The following is a 15,666-nucleotide window of genomic DNA, read 5'->3' on the forward strand; positions in this document are numbered from 1 at the left end:
CATTTGAGCATCATATAATTTTCAAACCCAAATCGTTCCTTAAATGGAAAACTGTAAATCATAAAATATTTCCAGAGGAGCCAAGATGACTGTCTCAAATCTTCTTTGGTTTTCAGATACATATGTTAGGCAGTATTTCAAAAGGCATAAATATGTATAAATGCTCTACAAAAATCTGCTTGAGTTATTCTTATATCTCTAAGATATCTTATATCTCTAACTCCTATATCTCTAATTTCTTTATACATACAAACACACGTACTCACATATCCATATATTCACATATATATGAGTTTTTAAAAGATAAAATTATATATAGGCTTTGTACATTAGCCAGTTTTCATATCTTACCCAAAAAAATCATTTTAAGAAACAAAGACATTTTGCATTAATTTTTGAACAAGTGTTTTTAACTCTCAATTATATGTTTTAAACCTATAAAGTACAAATAAATTCACCTGAATGAACTTTGAGCTCAAAAATTATGTCTTTTGCTACCTGCATAATTTACTACAGATTTTAGGATACTGTTAAATCCAAAGTGGATACTTAATAATTGTTTGGATTGCTAGAAAATATCTTTCTAATATACTCCTACATAGAATTCTGTATCTGACTTCTAGGTTTTCAGTCACCATTAATGATAATGAGATATGCTTACAGCATACAGAATACCAAGAATTGCTGATAAAAAAAAGCAGGTGTGCTCAGCAGTGTGACTCCTTGCAACCCCCACGAAGTTCCTCTGTCCACGGGATTTTCCTGGCAAAAATACTGGAGTGGGTGTGACATTTCCTCTTCCAGGGGATCTTCCTGACCCAGGTATCGAACCTGCGTCTCTTGTGTCTCCTGCATTGCAAGCAGACGCTTTACCACTGAGCTGCCAGGGAAGGCCCAGTAAAAGAAGTCAAGCCCTAAAATCACCAAGGATCATCCAACCATATGCAGTCTGAATAAATCAGAGTGATGGAGAAGCACCTTCTCTTTTTCTAAAAGAGACTTGGGTTGTAAATGATGCCTGTTTATCCAGGTCACCCTTGTTTTATTTCGGTGTGTGCAGGCACTTTCTCTTCCCCACTGCTGCCAGACGTGACTAGCATGTGATAGCGACAAATCAATTACACAATGTCTGAAGTAACAAGGCACTCTTGTCAAGTAGATCTTATGAGTCTGGAATGTTCTGTGTATGGAGCCATGATATTAATCCAGTAAATGCTCTAGTTAGACTCCAGTCGGCAGATTTTTAGACAGGGATTCTTATGTACTTAGCATTTTGATAAGGATTTCTAAGGAGTTTCTATCCCTGGGGATTTGATCTTATTGGAAGGACAAAGTGATAGACAAAAACAACAACAACGACAGCGCAAACCAATGATATGACTCAGTGATAAAATGAATGCTACAGATTGTAAGTGTTTGAGGAATAAAGGAATCAGTATGATCAGCTGTGTTCAGAGGTAGGCCTATGAGGAGTGTGAGCTATCAGGGAAGCCCCACAGCTCACACTCCTCATAAACCTACCTCTGAACACAGCTGATCATACTGATTCCTTTATTCCTCAAGGACTTCCCTGGTGGCTCATGTGGTAAAGCAGCTGCCTACAATGTGGGAGACCTGGGTTCAATCCCTGGGTCAGGAAGATGCCCTAGAGAAGGAAATGGCAACCCACTCCAGTACTCTTGCCTGGAAAATCCCACGGACAGAGGAGCCTGGTAGGCTATAGTCCCTGGGATTGCCAAGAGTCGGACTTGACTGAACAACTTCACTTTCTTTATGAGGAGTGTGGGTCTTGGGAAAAAAGCCAGATTTGAGCTGGTGGCAAGGATGGTAGAGATTTGAGTGAGGAGTATGGCTCATCTAAGTGTCTATACGGCATCGGGATCAGAGCAGGAGCTCTGTAGTTAGATTTCCTGCTCAACTCAAAGCCTGTCCCTGTGTTTCCTAAACTGACTTTATCTCAACATTTTTACCTGTAAAATGAGGAAGATAATAGTGTGTATATATATATATATATATATGTATATGTATATATGCACATATACTGTCATATATATATAAGTATATATATACTATTATGTGTGTATATATAAAAGTTTATACTGTGTATATTATATCAATAATATATAGAATTTTATGGGTTCTAGATCCTTATCTCACTGAGGATTTTATTTTCCTTTTAAATACTACATCATTACCTTTTAATAAACAACCAAAATACAAAGCACCATAGTAAATTGATGGCAGTTTGGCCTTTTTGTTTCTCTTTGGCCTTTTTGTTAAAACTAAATAAATTAAATCTTCCTTATTACTATTAGAGTTCAAACTTTGACTCACAAAGAGCAAAGAGTTTACCCTTATTTCATAATCTTAATATATACCAATGACCAATATATGTTTATATATTTATTTTATATAAACAATATATGTTTAAAATATTTATTTTAAAAAATATTTTTATATTTTTAAATATAAAATTAAATTAAAATTAAATTAAATATAAAAAATAAAATTTTTATAATATATAATATATTATAATATAATAAAATTAAATTAAATATAATTTTTTATTTTATTTTTTAATTTAAAATTTATATTTAAAATTTAAAATTTTAAATATAAATTTAAAAATATTAAAAAAATTTAAATATAAAATTAAATTAAAATTAAATTAAATATAAAAAATAAAAAATTTATAATATATTATATATTATAATATAATATAATAAAAATTAAATATAAAAAATAAAATTAAATATATTTTATATATTTATTTTATATAAACCAATATATGTTTAAAATATTTATTTTAAAAAATATTTTTATATCCTCCAACTTTAAGTGTTTGCATTCCTGCACAATACATTGTTTCTTTTTATATGAGTGAGTGAGTGAGTGAAGTTGCTCAGTCGTGTCCAGTTCTTTGCGACCCCATGAACTGTAGCCTACCAGGCTCCTCAGTCCATGGAATTTTCCAGGCAAGAGTACTGTAGTGGGTTGCCATTTCCTTCTCCAGGGGATCTTCCCGACCCAGGGATTGAACCCAGGTCTCCTGCATTGCAGGCAGATGCTTTACCATCTGAGTCACCAGGGAAGCCCCTTCTTTCGATATAGCATTGGCTAAAAATCTTGGCTGAGTAAGCAGTATGTACCGAGCACCCTTTTCAGCAATATGTAAAATAGAAAACAAGGCTTTTCAACAATGACAACTAACATGGCCTATCTCCTTGAAGAGAGGAGGTGACATTTTAGTTGGAGAAGTGGGGCATAGAAAAATACTTAACAATATAAGTAGGACAGAAATGGTGTGGAAATTATTATAAGGCAGTAAAGGAGATGAGCGTATACTGAGCAGGTAATGAGAGTTTGGCAGTTCTAGCTCTATTAGTTCAGTTCAGTTGCTCGGTTGTGTCCACCTCTTTGCCACCCCACTGGACTGCAGCATGCCAGGTTACCCTGTCCATCACCAACTCCCAGAGTTTGCTCAGACTCATGCCCATTGAGTCAGTGATGCCATCCAACCATCTCATCCTCTGTCATACACTTTTCTTTCTGCCTTCAATCTTTCCCAGCATCAGGGTCTTTTCTAACGAGTCAGTTCTTTCTATCAGGTGGCCAAAGTATTGGAGCTTCAGCTTCAGCATCAATCCTTCCAATTATTTGAATATTTAGGAATGATTTCCTTTAGGATTGACTGGCTTGATCTCCTTGCAGTCCAGGGACTCTCAAGAGTCTTCTCCAACACCACAGTCCAAAAGCATCAATTCCAGCACTCAGCTTTCTTTGTGTCCAACTCTTATATCCATACATGACTACTAGAAAAACCATAGCTTTGACTAGATGGACCTTTGTCAGGAAAAGTAATGTCTCTGTTTTTTAATATGCTGTCTAGGTTGGTCATAGCTTTTCTTCTAAGGAGCAAGTGTCTTTTAATTTCGTGGCTGCAGTCATAATCTGCCAAGATTTTGGAGCCCAAGAAAATAAAGTCTCTCACTGTTTCCATTGTTTCCCCATCTATTTGCTATGAAGTGATGGGACCAGATGCCATGATCTTAGTTTTCTGAATGTTGAGTTTTAAGCCAGTTTTTTTTTTTTTTCACTCTACTCTTTCTCTTTGATCAAGAGGCTCTTTTTAGTTGCTCTTTACTTTCTGCCATAAGGGTGGTATCATCTGCATATCTAAGGTTATTGGTATTTCTACCAGCAATCTTTATTCCAGCTTGTGCTTCATCCAGCCCAGCATTTCACATGATGTACTCTGCATATTAGTTAAATAAGCAGCGTGACAACACACAGCTTTGACATACCCCTTTCCCAATTTGGAACCAGTCCAATGTTCCAAGTCCAGTTCTAACTGTTGCTTCTTGAACTACATACAGATTTCTCAGGAAACAGTTAAGATGGTCTGGTATTCCCATCTTTTTAAGAATGTTCCAGTGTGTTGTGATCCACACAGTCAAAGGCTTTGGCATAGTCAATAAAGCAGAAGTAGATATTTTTCTGGAACTCTCTTGCTTTTTCCATGATCCAATGGATGTTGGCAGTTTGATCTCTGGTTCCTCTGCCTTTTCTAAATCCAGCTTGAACATCTGGATGTTCTTGTCTCATGTACTGTTGAAGCCTAACTTGGAGAATATTGAGTATTACTTTGCTAGCATGTGACATGAGTGCAATTGTGTGGTAGTTTGAACATTCTTTGGCATCGCCTTTCTTTGGGATTGAAATGAAAACTGACATTTTCCAGTCCTGTGGCCACTGGTGAGTTTTCCATAATTGGTGGCATGTTGAGTGCAGCACTTTAACTGTATCATCTTTTAGGATTTGAAATTGCTCATCTGGAATTCCATCACCTCTACTAGCTTTGTTCGTAGTGATGCTTCCTAAGGTTCACTTGACTTTGCACTCCAAGTTGTCTGGCTCTAGTTGAGTGATCACACCATCATGGTTATCTGGATCGTGATCTTTTTTGTATAGTTCTTCTGTGTATTCTTGCCACTTCTTAATGTTTTCTGCTTCTGTTAGGTCCATACTGTTTCTGTTCTTTATTGTGCCCATCTCTGCATGAAATATTCCCTGGGTATCTCTAATTTTCTTGACGAGGTCTCTAGTCTTTCCCATTCTATTGTTTTCCTCTATTTCTTTGCACTGATCACTTAGGAAAGCTTTGTTCCTTTTTTAGATCTATCAGTTCAGTTCAGTCACTCAGTTGTGTCCCACTCTTTGCAACCCAATGAACTGCAGCACGCCAGGCTTCCCTGTCCATCACCAACTCCCAAAGTCCACCCAAACCCATGTCCATTGAGTCAGTGATGCCACCCAACCATCTCATCCTCTGTCGTCCCCTTCTCCTCCTGCCCTCGATCTTTCCCAACATCAGGGTCTTTTCAAATGAATCAGTTCTTCACATCAGGTGGCCAAAGTATTGGAGTTTCAGCTTCAACATCAATCCTACCAATGAACACCCAGGACTGATCTCCTTTAGAATGGACTGGTTGGATCTCCTTGCAGTCCAAGAGACTCTCAAGAGTCTTCTCCAACACCATAGTTCAAAAGCATCAATTTTTTGGCACTCAGCTTTCTTCACAGTCCAACTCTCACATCCATACATGACCACTGGAAAAACCATAGCCTTGACTAGATGGACCTTTGTTGGCAAAGTAATGTCTCTGCTTTTTAATATAGTGTGGTCATTAATTCCCCTGTGTGTGGAGTCAGAAAAAGCTGGAGCCTCACTCTGCTACTATTAGCTGTACAGCCCTTGGGTGAGTTACTTAAGCCACACAAGCTCCAAGTACCTCGTCTTTTAAGTAAGTGTCAGAATATTACTTAATTTTTTCAGTGATGCTTGTATGTCCACCTTAATCCCTGGGATTATAGTGGTGATTCAGACAGCTTTGGACTCAGCCCTCATTAGACAATAATCAAGGAGTCAAAAGTGTCATAAGACTTCTGAAATGGAGATATTAGAATGCAGCAAACAAAATAAACCCTAAAAGAATTTGGTTATTTCTGTGACATACAACATTTTAAGATAATAGCTACAATGATGACCAACAACATACCAGGACATTTCAAATTTTAGGTACTTCATATAATTTCTACAACTTTTATATTAATATTTTACTATAAAATATAGTGTTAGAAGATTTTTTTTATTAGTTTTGACAATGTTTCTCATGTAATTTAATGTACCATGTGTGCAGTCCCTCAGTCGTGTCTGACTCTTTGGGACCCCATGGACTGTAGCCTGCCAGGCAGGCTCCTCTGTCCATGGAATTCTCCAGGCAAGAATACTGGAGTGGGGTGCCATTCCCTTCTCCAGGGGATCCTCCTGACTCAGAGATCAAACCCCTGTGTCCTGCATTGGCAGGCAGATTCCTTACCACTAGTGTTAACTGAGAAGCCCTGTAGGGGAAGAAGTATTAATTTATATCTCATTCATTATATAAGGAGCTTGGTAGTAAGTTATCAACCAGCGTCTTTCTGATTCCTTCTAGGCAGCCGTAGAAAAGTATTCCCCAGAGTTGTCAGATGATCCACATCTTCATCCAGTTTTTAAGGGAATCAATTTAAAACACTATTTTAAAATAAATATGCAATGTTTGAAAAATGCATAAGACCCACCCCACTCTTTCCCACTCTTGGAATAGTATTCATTCTTTTCTGATAAAAGGAGACCTTGATGGAGAAGCTTTACAAGCTCTGATGGTATAAACTCTTCATAAATGGCAGTGCTATTATTATTTAAAGGAAAGACAGAGAAGATATTAGAGGCCTTGAAGACCCTGCGGAGATGGAAGTACAGTTTGCAGGAGGCAGAGGATGGATGAATGGAGAGAAATGTGTTCCAGGCTGAGGACTCACTGTGAGTGAAAGAAAATTTATAGCATCAGTTCATACTCAATAAGTTGGAGGGATGATCCATGGAGTAATCTGGATAGTAGAGTCAGGTTCTGGGTCGGGGGGTTGGGGAAGGGCTGGAGAATCCAGTGAGATGCAGAGACAGGCAAATTAAGCTGCATGCATGTCCATACTCATTCATGTCTGACTCTTTTCAAGTCCATAGATGGTAGCCCACTTGACTCCTCTGTCATGGGATTATCTCAGGGAGAATACTGGAGTCAATTGCCATTTCCTCCACTAGCAGATCTTCCCAAGCCAAGAATCAAACCTTCATTCCATGTGTCTCCTGGATTGACAGATGAATTCTTTACCACTGAGTCACCTGGGGAGCCCAGAATAGGCTACAGTGTGATAAATTATTCCAGGGTAAAAAACAAACAAACAAAAACTATGATTTTTGAATCATTAACCTCTCATACTTTCTAAGATACAAAATAAATGTTTCCAAAGTTGTATAGATGAAAAAGTATACTCAAGGGAATTCTCTGGCAGTCCAGTGACTAGGATTTTGTGCTTTCACTGCTGAGGGCCCTGGTTCAATTCATGGTTGGGGAACTAAGATCACACAAGTCTCAGAGTGTGGGAAAAAAAAGAAGAAAAAAAAATGTAGGCTCAGAGATACAATAAAATCACTAAGTAAAATAAATGCATTTCCCTTCAACAGTTAATTAATACTATTAATGCTATTGCCCAGCAAACCATTTTCCATTTGACCAAATGGAAAAAATCATACTGGACTGAGATCCTTTCAAATGAAAATGCATGATTGTCAGCATTTTCATTTTTTGTTGTTGTTGTTAGAATTTATTTTTTTATTTATTTATTTTTTCTTTTTATTTTAATTGGAGGCTAATTACTTTACAATATTGTATTGGTTTTGCCATACATTGACATGAATGAGCCATGTGTTCCCCATGGTGGACATGTGTTCCCCATCCTGACCCTCCCTCTCACCTCCCTCCCCACCCCATCCTTCGGGGTCATCCCAGTGTACCCTCTGGATGCATCCTGGTGCATCCCAGTGCACCAGCGCTGAGCACCCTGCCTTATGCATTGAACATGGACTGGCGATCTATTTCACATATGGTAATATACACGTTTCAATGCTACTTTCTCAAACCATCCCACCCTTGCCTTCTCCCACAGAGTGCAAAAGACTGTTCTATATATCTGTGTCTCTTTTGCTGTCTCGCATATAGGGTTATTGTTACCATCTTTCTAAATTCCATATATATGTGTTAATATACTCTATTGGTGTTTTTCTTTCTGACTTACTTTGCTCTGTATAATAAGCTCCAGTTTCATCCACCTCATTAGAACTGATTCAAATGCATTCTTTTTAATAGCTGTGAGCATCTTCATAAGGGTAGGAAAGGGGAGAGTACATTGTACTGCATGGTACATTAATTCATATACTATAAAAATAAATTAATCAATTATGCAGTGGTTTGTTCATTTATAGAGTATTAAGTCAGTCTGAAAGAATCTCAGATGATTATAAAATTAAAAGAATGATACTAGGAAAAAAACTTTTAAATAAGTTTATTAAAAGAAGACTTAACCAGTGATCTTTTAACAGAAAACTAAGTTGAATAGATTGAACAAAACTAGCACAAAACTAGTTCAGCGTTAGAGTGTCACTTATTCACTTTTATTTTGGCTTCAAAACTGATGCTGGGAAAGATTCAGAGCAGGAAGCAAAGGGGTCTACAGAAGATGAGATGGTCATATACCATCACCAGCTCAATGAACATGAGTTTGAGCAAACTCTGGGAGATAGTGAAGGACAAGGAAGCTGGGTAAACTGCAGTCCATGGGGTACCAAAAAGTTGGACACAACTTAGTGACTGAACAACAACAGTAAGTGGTATCATATGATATTGTCTTTGTCTGACTTATTTCCTGAGAATAATGTGTGATAAAGAGGTTTTCTAAAGATTTGTTTTGGGCTGATTTATCTGGGAAAGGCCAAAAACATTTTAAAGACTTCCTCAATATATGAAGATAATATGTGAAAAATGAACATCATAGTAATTCTTCCAAAAGCAAATACACAGTTTCATTTCTGGTATGGAGGTAACAAGAAATAAATATTGTAGGCATAGATGTCAAAGCATTAACAGAGATACCATAATATATCGAGAAAAGTCTCTGCTATACCAGGACAAATACCAGGATAGTGAGATGAATGATTCATCTTTGAATGACCTTTGAAAAGTCTCATTAAAAAAAAAAAATCCTACCCGCTCCTTCGCCTGCTGTGTCCACAAGTCCGTACTCTGCATCTGCTTCTCTATTTCTTCCCAGTAGCACTGACATAAATACACTAAAATGTGTGAAACAGATAACTAGTGGGAAGCTACTGTATAGCACAGGGAGTTCAGCATGGGGCTCTGTGACTAACTAGAGGGGTGGGATGGAAATGGATGGGAGGGAGGCTTAAGAGGGAGGAGATATATGTATGCATATAGCCAATTCATAAAGCAGAAACCAACACAATATTCAAAAGCAATTATCCTAGAATTAAAAAAAAATATTAAATGCTTCATTTAAAAAAACTTTTAAATCCTGACTTGCAGGAGGACTTGGTACAACTGAAGACGCCCTGTTCCCATGACCTTGCTCTTATATTCATAACATCATTGTTAAATACTTAAAAACAGCCCATGTGAGTAAAAGGGTTAAATACCTTCTAGATTTTAATACTAATCTCTACCATGTTCAATATTTCTGGAAAAAAGATAAAGAGATAGCACTAATATAACAGCCAACCTGAAATTCAGACACCCAACAAAGAAAAGAACTCCTTCAAGACACTAAGTTGCTACCACAGGACTAAAAACTGTCTTCAAAGGCTGTCAAAACCACCCAGCTGGGTTCTAAGGTAAAATATAACGTAAAGTAGTGGATTCTGAGGTAAAATCTGATAGGAAGTAGGGGGTTGTAAGGTAAAATGTGGCAGAAAGTAGGGAGTTTTGAGGTAAAATCTTGCAGAAAGTAGGGGATTCTAAAGTAAAATCTGACAGAAACTAGGGGATTCTGAGGTAAAGTCAGATGGAAACTAGGATTTTCTGAGGTAAAACCTGATAGAAACTAGAACATACTGAGGTAAAATTTGACAGCAACCAGAGGGATCTGAGGTAAAATCTGACAGAAAGTAGAGGGTTCTGAGACAAAATCTGATAGCTAATAGGGTTCTGAGGTAAATCTGACAGAAACTAGAGGGTTCTGAGGTAAAATCTGACAGAAACTCAAGGATTTTGAGATAAAATCTGACAGAAACCAGAGGATTCTAAGGTAAAATCTGAAAGAAACTAAGGCATTCTGAGGTAAACTCTGACAGAAAGCAGGGGATCCTGAGGTAAAATCTGACAGAAAGTAGGGAATTCTGAGGTAAAATCTGACAGAATCTGGGGGTGCTGAGGTAAAATATGGCAGAAACTAGAGGGTTCTGAGGTAAAATCTGACAGAAATTTGGATTACTGACATAAAAATGAAAGAAACCAGGAGGTATCTGAAGTTTAAGGAGAAAGCATTTTTCTTATTCTATTTATAGTTTATAGATCTCTGAGAAAGCCAGTGAAAAGAAAGACATCAGAGCTATTAGGAGATTTTTCTACATTTTTATTGATTTTAATGAATGAGATACTTGCATTTTGCAAAGGAGATGATGAATTGTAGGGACTGTGAAGTTTAAAAGAACCTATATCTCAGCTATAAATCCCATAATGTGGGTACAATTCCCTTTGTTTAGATCTCTTAACTTTTCTCCAAGCAATGCATTGCCCATTTTGGACTTGTTCACATGTTTAAGCTGTATTTATGTATCAGAATTGTGTTTTGGTGAAGCAGATGATGAAGACATGGAGTTCTTTCAGAATGTAAAATGTTAGTCCTTCAGTCATTTCTGACTCTTTGCAATCCCATGGACTCTAGCTTGCTATGCTCCTCTGTCCATGGAATTCTCCAGGCAAGAATACTGTTGTGGGTTGTCATTTCCTTCTCCAGGGAATCTTCTGACTCAGGGCTCAAACCTGGGCCTCCCACATTGCAGGCAGATTCTTTACTGTCTTAGCTACCAGGGAAGCTCAGAATGTAAAGAGAAAACATAAATTTATAGGAGTCAAAAACTAACCTGAGCTTCTAAAATATTCACTCATATTTAGACAGGGACAGCACACAAAATGCTGAGCATATTCATCTTGGAAAAATTTTGCAGTTTTTTTTTTTTTTTAAACTTTACAATATTGTATTAGTTTTGCCAAATATCGAAATGAATCCACCACAGGTATACCTGTGTTCCCCATCCTGAACCCTCCTCACTCCTCCCTCCGCATACCCTCCCTCTGGGTCGTCCCAGTGCACCAGCCCCAAGCATCCAGTATCGTGCATCGAACCTGGACTGGTGACTCGTTTCATACATGATATTATACATGTTTCAATGCCATTCTCCCAAATCTCCCCACCCTCTCCCTCTCCCACAGAGTCCATAAGACTGATCTATACATCAGTGTCTCTTTTGCTGTCTCGTACACAGGGTTATTGTTACCATCTTTCTAAATTCCATATATATGCGTTAGTATACTGTATTGGTGTTTTTCTTTCTGGCTTACTTCACTCTGTATAATAGGTTCCAGTTTCATCCATCTCATTAGAACTGATTCAAATGTATTCTTTTTAATGGCTGAGTAATACTCCATTGTGTATATGTACCACAGCTTTTAAGAATAAAGAGGAAAATTCTACAAGCTTCCCGAAAGGGTGTGGGGAGAGGGAGAGACAGAGAGTCTACAAAGAAACAAGAATCCTATTGCATTAGATTTTTATGAGTCAGATGCTAGACAACAATGAAGCAACTTACTCAGATATTTAGATTTCTGTGGGAAATGTTTCAATCTAGATTTAAAATTATATATAGTGCATATATACATATATATGTGTGCAGTTTTATTTTTGAAGATGTCCATATGGTGCAATAATCAATATACTATAAATATATATAACTTACATAATTGCTTTACATTGTTAGTTTCTGCTATACAACACAGTGAATCAGCTGTATGTTCACATATATCCCCTCCCTCCTCGGCCTCCCTCTCACCACCAACCCCAGATATATGTGTATACAACTTACCAAAGAGAAGACTCCCGCCTCTCTTCCCACCCTCTCCCTCAACAATTTCATTTGTTGTTTGTGTATGCTTTTAATATTTCTTTGTAAATATATTAGCCCCCTTTCTTTACTAAAACTGCTGCTCTATTACTTTTTAATCACAACATAAAATGTTGGGGGTCTCACCATTTTGGTACCAAAATCTTGGTCACATCACTGTTCTTAACAGCTTCCTAGGACTGTGCTGTGTAGATCCACCAGAGTTCGTGCTTTCAGTCCCCTATTGCTGGCCTTGAATGGTTTCCATGCTTGTATGTGTTATAAACAGTCCCACAATTAATAATACTGTGTAAATGTTTTAAAATATTTCTTAAATATCCATATGTATCTGTACGATTACTTTATAGCAGTACTACTAGATACGGTTAAATGCACTTAGGTAAATAATATCAAATTTCCTTCCTAAAATGTCATTCCATCTTGGAATCCAGAACAATGTATAAGAACAGTCATTTTCCCATAATTTTGCTAGAAGAATATGTCAACTGTTAGGATTTTTGTCAACAAAAAATGTAAAACATGGTATCTCAGCGTAGATTAAACATGATTTCTCATACTTCCACTGTTGAGGTATAGCTTCCTTTCCTATGTTTGAGGACATATTAGTATTTATCTGCAAATAATCTTACCTGCATTTTGTTGGGGTTGTTAGCCTGTTTTATCTCAGTAACTAAGAGTGATTTATATATTAGGGAATTAGCCTTTGTTAATGAATGAGTTACAATCCCCACCTTCCAATCATCACCCATTTCTCATTTATCCTTTGAATTTTTGTACGGCATGGGGTTACTGATATTTCTCCTGGCAATCTATATTCCAGTTTTTACACTCCATGAAAACATTCTTGACTTTTCTCTGGGAAAAATTGTCATTCTTGTCTTTAATTTTTCATTATATTAATAAAGGTCAGGCCCATTTCAAGGATATAATTTCTTGATGTTTTCTTGTAGCTTTTGTATAGTTTCATTTTCAAAATTTCAACTATCCATTCATTCAGAATTTGTCTAGTGTAAGATTTGCAATGTTAACTGACTCCAGATGGCCAGGTGATCCATCTAACACTGTTGATCAAAAGTTTATATTTTTTTAGTTAACAGAAAAATTTTGACTACACCAAAGCCATTGACTGTGAGATCACAACAAACTGGAAAATTCTTAAAGAGTTGAGAATACCAGACCACCTTAACTGTCTCCAGAGAAATCTGTATGCAGGTCAAGAAGCAACAGTTAGAACTAGACATGGAACCATAGACTGGTTTCAAATTAGGAAAGGAGAATGTCAAGACTGTATGTTGTCACCCTACTTATTTAACTTATATACAGAGTACATCATGTGAAATACTGGGCTGAATGAACCACAAGCTGGAATATAGATTGCTAGGAGAAATATCAATAACCTCAGATATGCAAATGACACCACCCTTATGGCAGAAACCAAAGAGGAACTAAAGAGCCTCTTGATGAAAGTGGAAGAGGAGAGCGAAAAAGTTGGCTTAAAACTCAACATTCAGAAAACTAAGATCATGGCATCTGGTCCCATCACTTCATAGCAAATAGATGGGGAAACAATGGAAAAAGTGACAGACTTTATTTTCTTGGGCTCCAAAATCACTGCAGATGGTGACTGCAGCCATGAAATTAAAAGACGCTTACTCCTTGGAAGAAAAGCTATGACCAATTTAGACAACATATTAAAAAGCAGAGACATTACTTTGCTGACAAAGGTCCATCTAGTCAAAGGGATGGTTTTTCCAGTAGTTGTGTATGGATGTGAGGGTTGGACCGAAAAGAAAGCTGAGTGCTGAAAAATTGATGCTTTTTTGGTTTGCTTTGTTGTGTTCTTTTTTTAATTTATTTTTTAATTGAAGGATAATTGCTTTACAGAATTTTGTTGCTTTCTGTCAAACCTCAAGATGAATCAGCCATTGGTATACATATATCCCGTCCCTTTTGAACATTCCTTGCATCCCCCTCCCCACCCCACCCCTATAGGTTGATAGAGAGTCCCTGTTTGAGTTTCCTGAGCCACACAGCAAATTCCCTTCGGCTATCTATTTTACATATAGTAATGTAGGTTTTGTAAGTAATGTAAGTTTCCAAATACGAAAAGGAGTACATCAAGGCTGTATATTGTCACCCTGCTTATTTAACTTATATGCAGAGTACATCATGAGAAACGCTGGGCTGGAAGAAGCACAAGCTGGAATCAATATTGCCGGGAGAAATATTGATAACCTCAGATATGCAGATGACACCACCCTTATGGCAGAAAGTGAAGAGGAACTAAAAAGCCTCTTGATGAAAGTGAAAGTGGAGAGTGAAAAAGTTGGCTTAAAGCTCAACATTCAGAAAACAAAGACCATGGCATCTGGTACCATCACTTTGTGGGAAATAGATGGGGAAACAGTGGAAACAGTGTCAGACTTTATTTTTTTGGGTTCCAAAATCACTGCAGATGGTGACTGCAGCCATGAAATTAAAAGACGCTTACTCCTTGGAAGGAAAGTTATGACCAACCTAGATAGCATATTCAAAAGCAGAGACATTACTTTGCCAACAAAGGTCCATCTAGTCAAGGCTATGGTTTTTCCAGTGGTCATGTACGGATGTGAGAGTTGGACTGTGAAGAAAGCTGAGCGCCCAAGAATTGATGCTTTTGACCTGTGGTGTTGGAGAAGACTCTTGAGGGTCCCTTGGACTGCAAGGAGTTCCAACTTGTCCATTCTAAAGGAGATCAGCCCTGGGATTTCTTTGGAAGGAATGATGCTAAAGCTGAAACTCCAGGACTTTGGCCACCTCATGCAAAGAGCTGACTCATTGGAAAAGACTCTGATGCTGGGAGGGATTGGGGGCAGGAGGAGACAGGGACGACAGAGGATGAGATGGCTGGATGGCATCACCGACTCAATGGACGTGAATCTGAGTGAACTCCGGGAGTTGGTGATGGACAGGGAGGCCTGTTGTGCTGCAATTCATGGGGTCGCAAAGAGTCAGACACGACTGAGAGACTGAACTGAACTGAATGTAAGCTTCCACATTACTCTTTTTATACATCTCACCCTCTCCTCTGCTTTCCCCATGTTCATAAGTCTATTCTGTATGTCTCTTTCTCCATTGCTGCCCTGTAAATAAGTTCTTCGGTACCATTCTTCTAGATTCCATATATATGTATTCAGTTCAGTTCAGTTCAGTTGCTCACTTGTGTCCAACTCTTTGCAACACCATGAATCGCAGGACACCAGGCCTCCCTGTCCATTACCAACTCCCGGAGTTCACTCAGACTCACATCCATCAAGTCAGTGATGCCATCCAGCCATCTCATCCTCTGTCGTCCCCTTCTCCTCCTGCCCCCAATCCCTCCGAGCATCAGGATCTTTTCCAATGAGTCAGCTGTTTGCATGAGGTAGCCAAAGTACTGGAGTTTCAGCTTTAGCATCATTCCTTCCAAAGAAATCCCAGGGCTGATCTCCTTTAGAATGGACTGGTTGGATCTCCTTGCAGTCCAAGGGACTCTCAAGAGTCTTCTCCAACACCACAGTTTAAAAGCATCAATTCTTGGGCGCTCAGCTTTCTTCACAGTCCAACTCTCACAT

Source organism: Bos indicus x Bos taurus, chromosome 8 (genome assembly GCF_003369695.1).
Source record: "Bos indicus x Bos taurus breed Angus x Brahman F1 hybrid chromosome 8, Bos_hybrid_MaternalHap_v2.0, whole genome shotgun sequence".
Classification (NCBI taxonomy): Eukaryota; Metazoa; Chordata; class Mammalia; order Artiodactyla; family Bovidae; genus Bos; species Bos indicus x Bos taurus.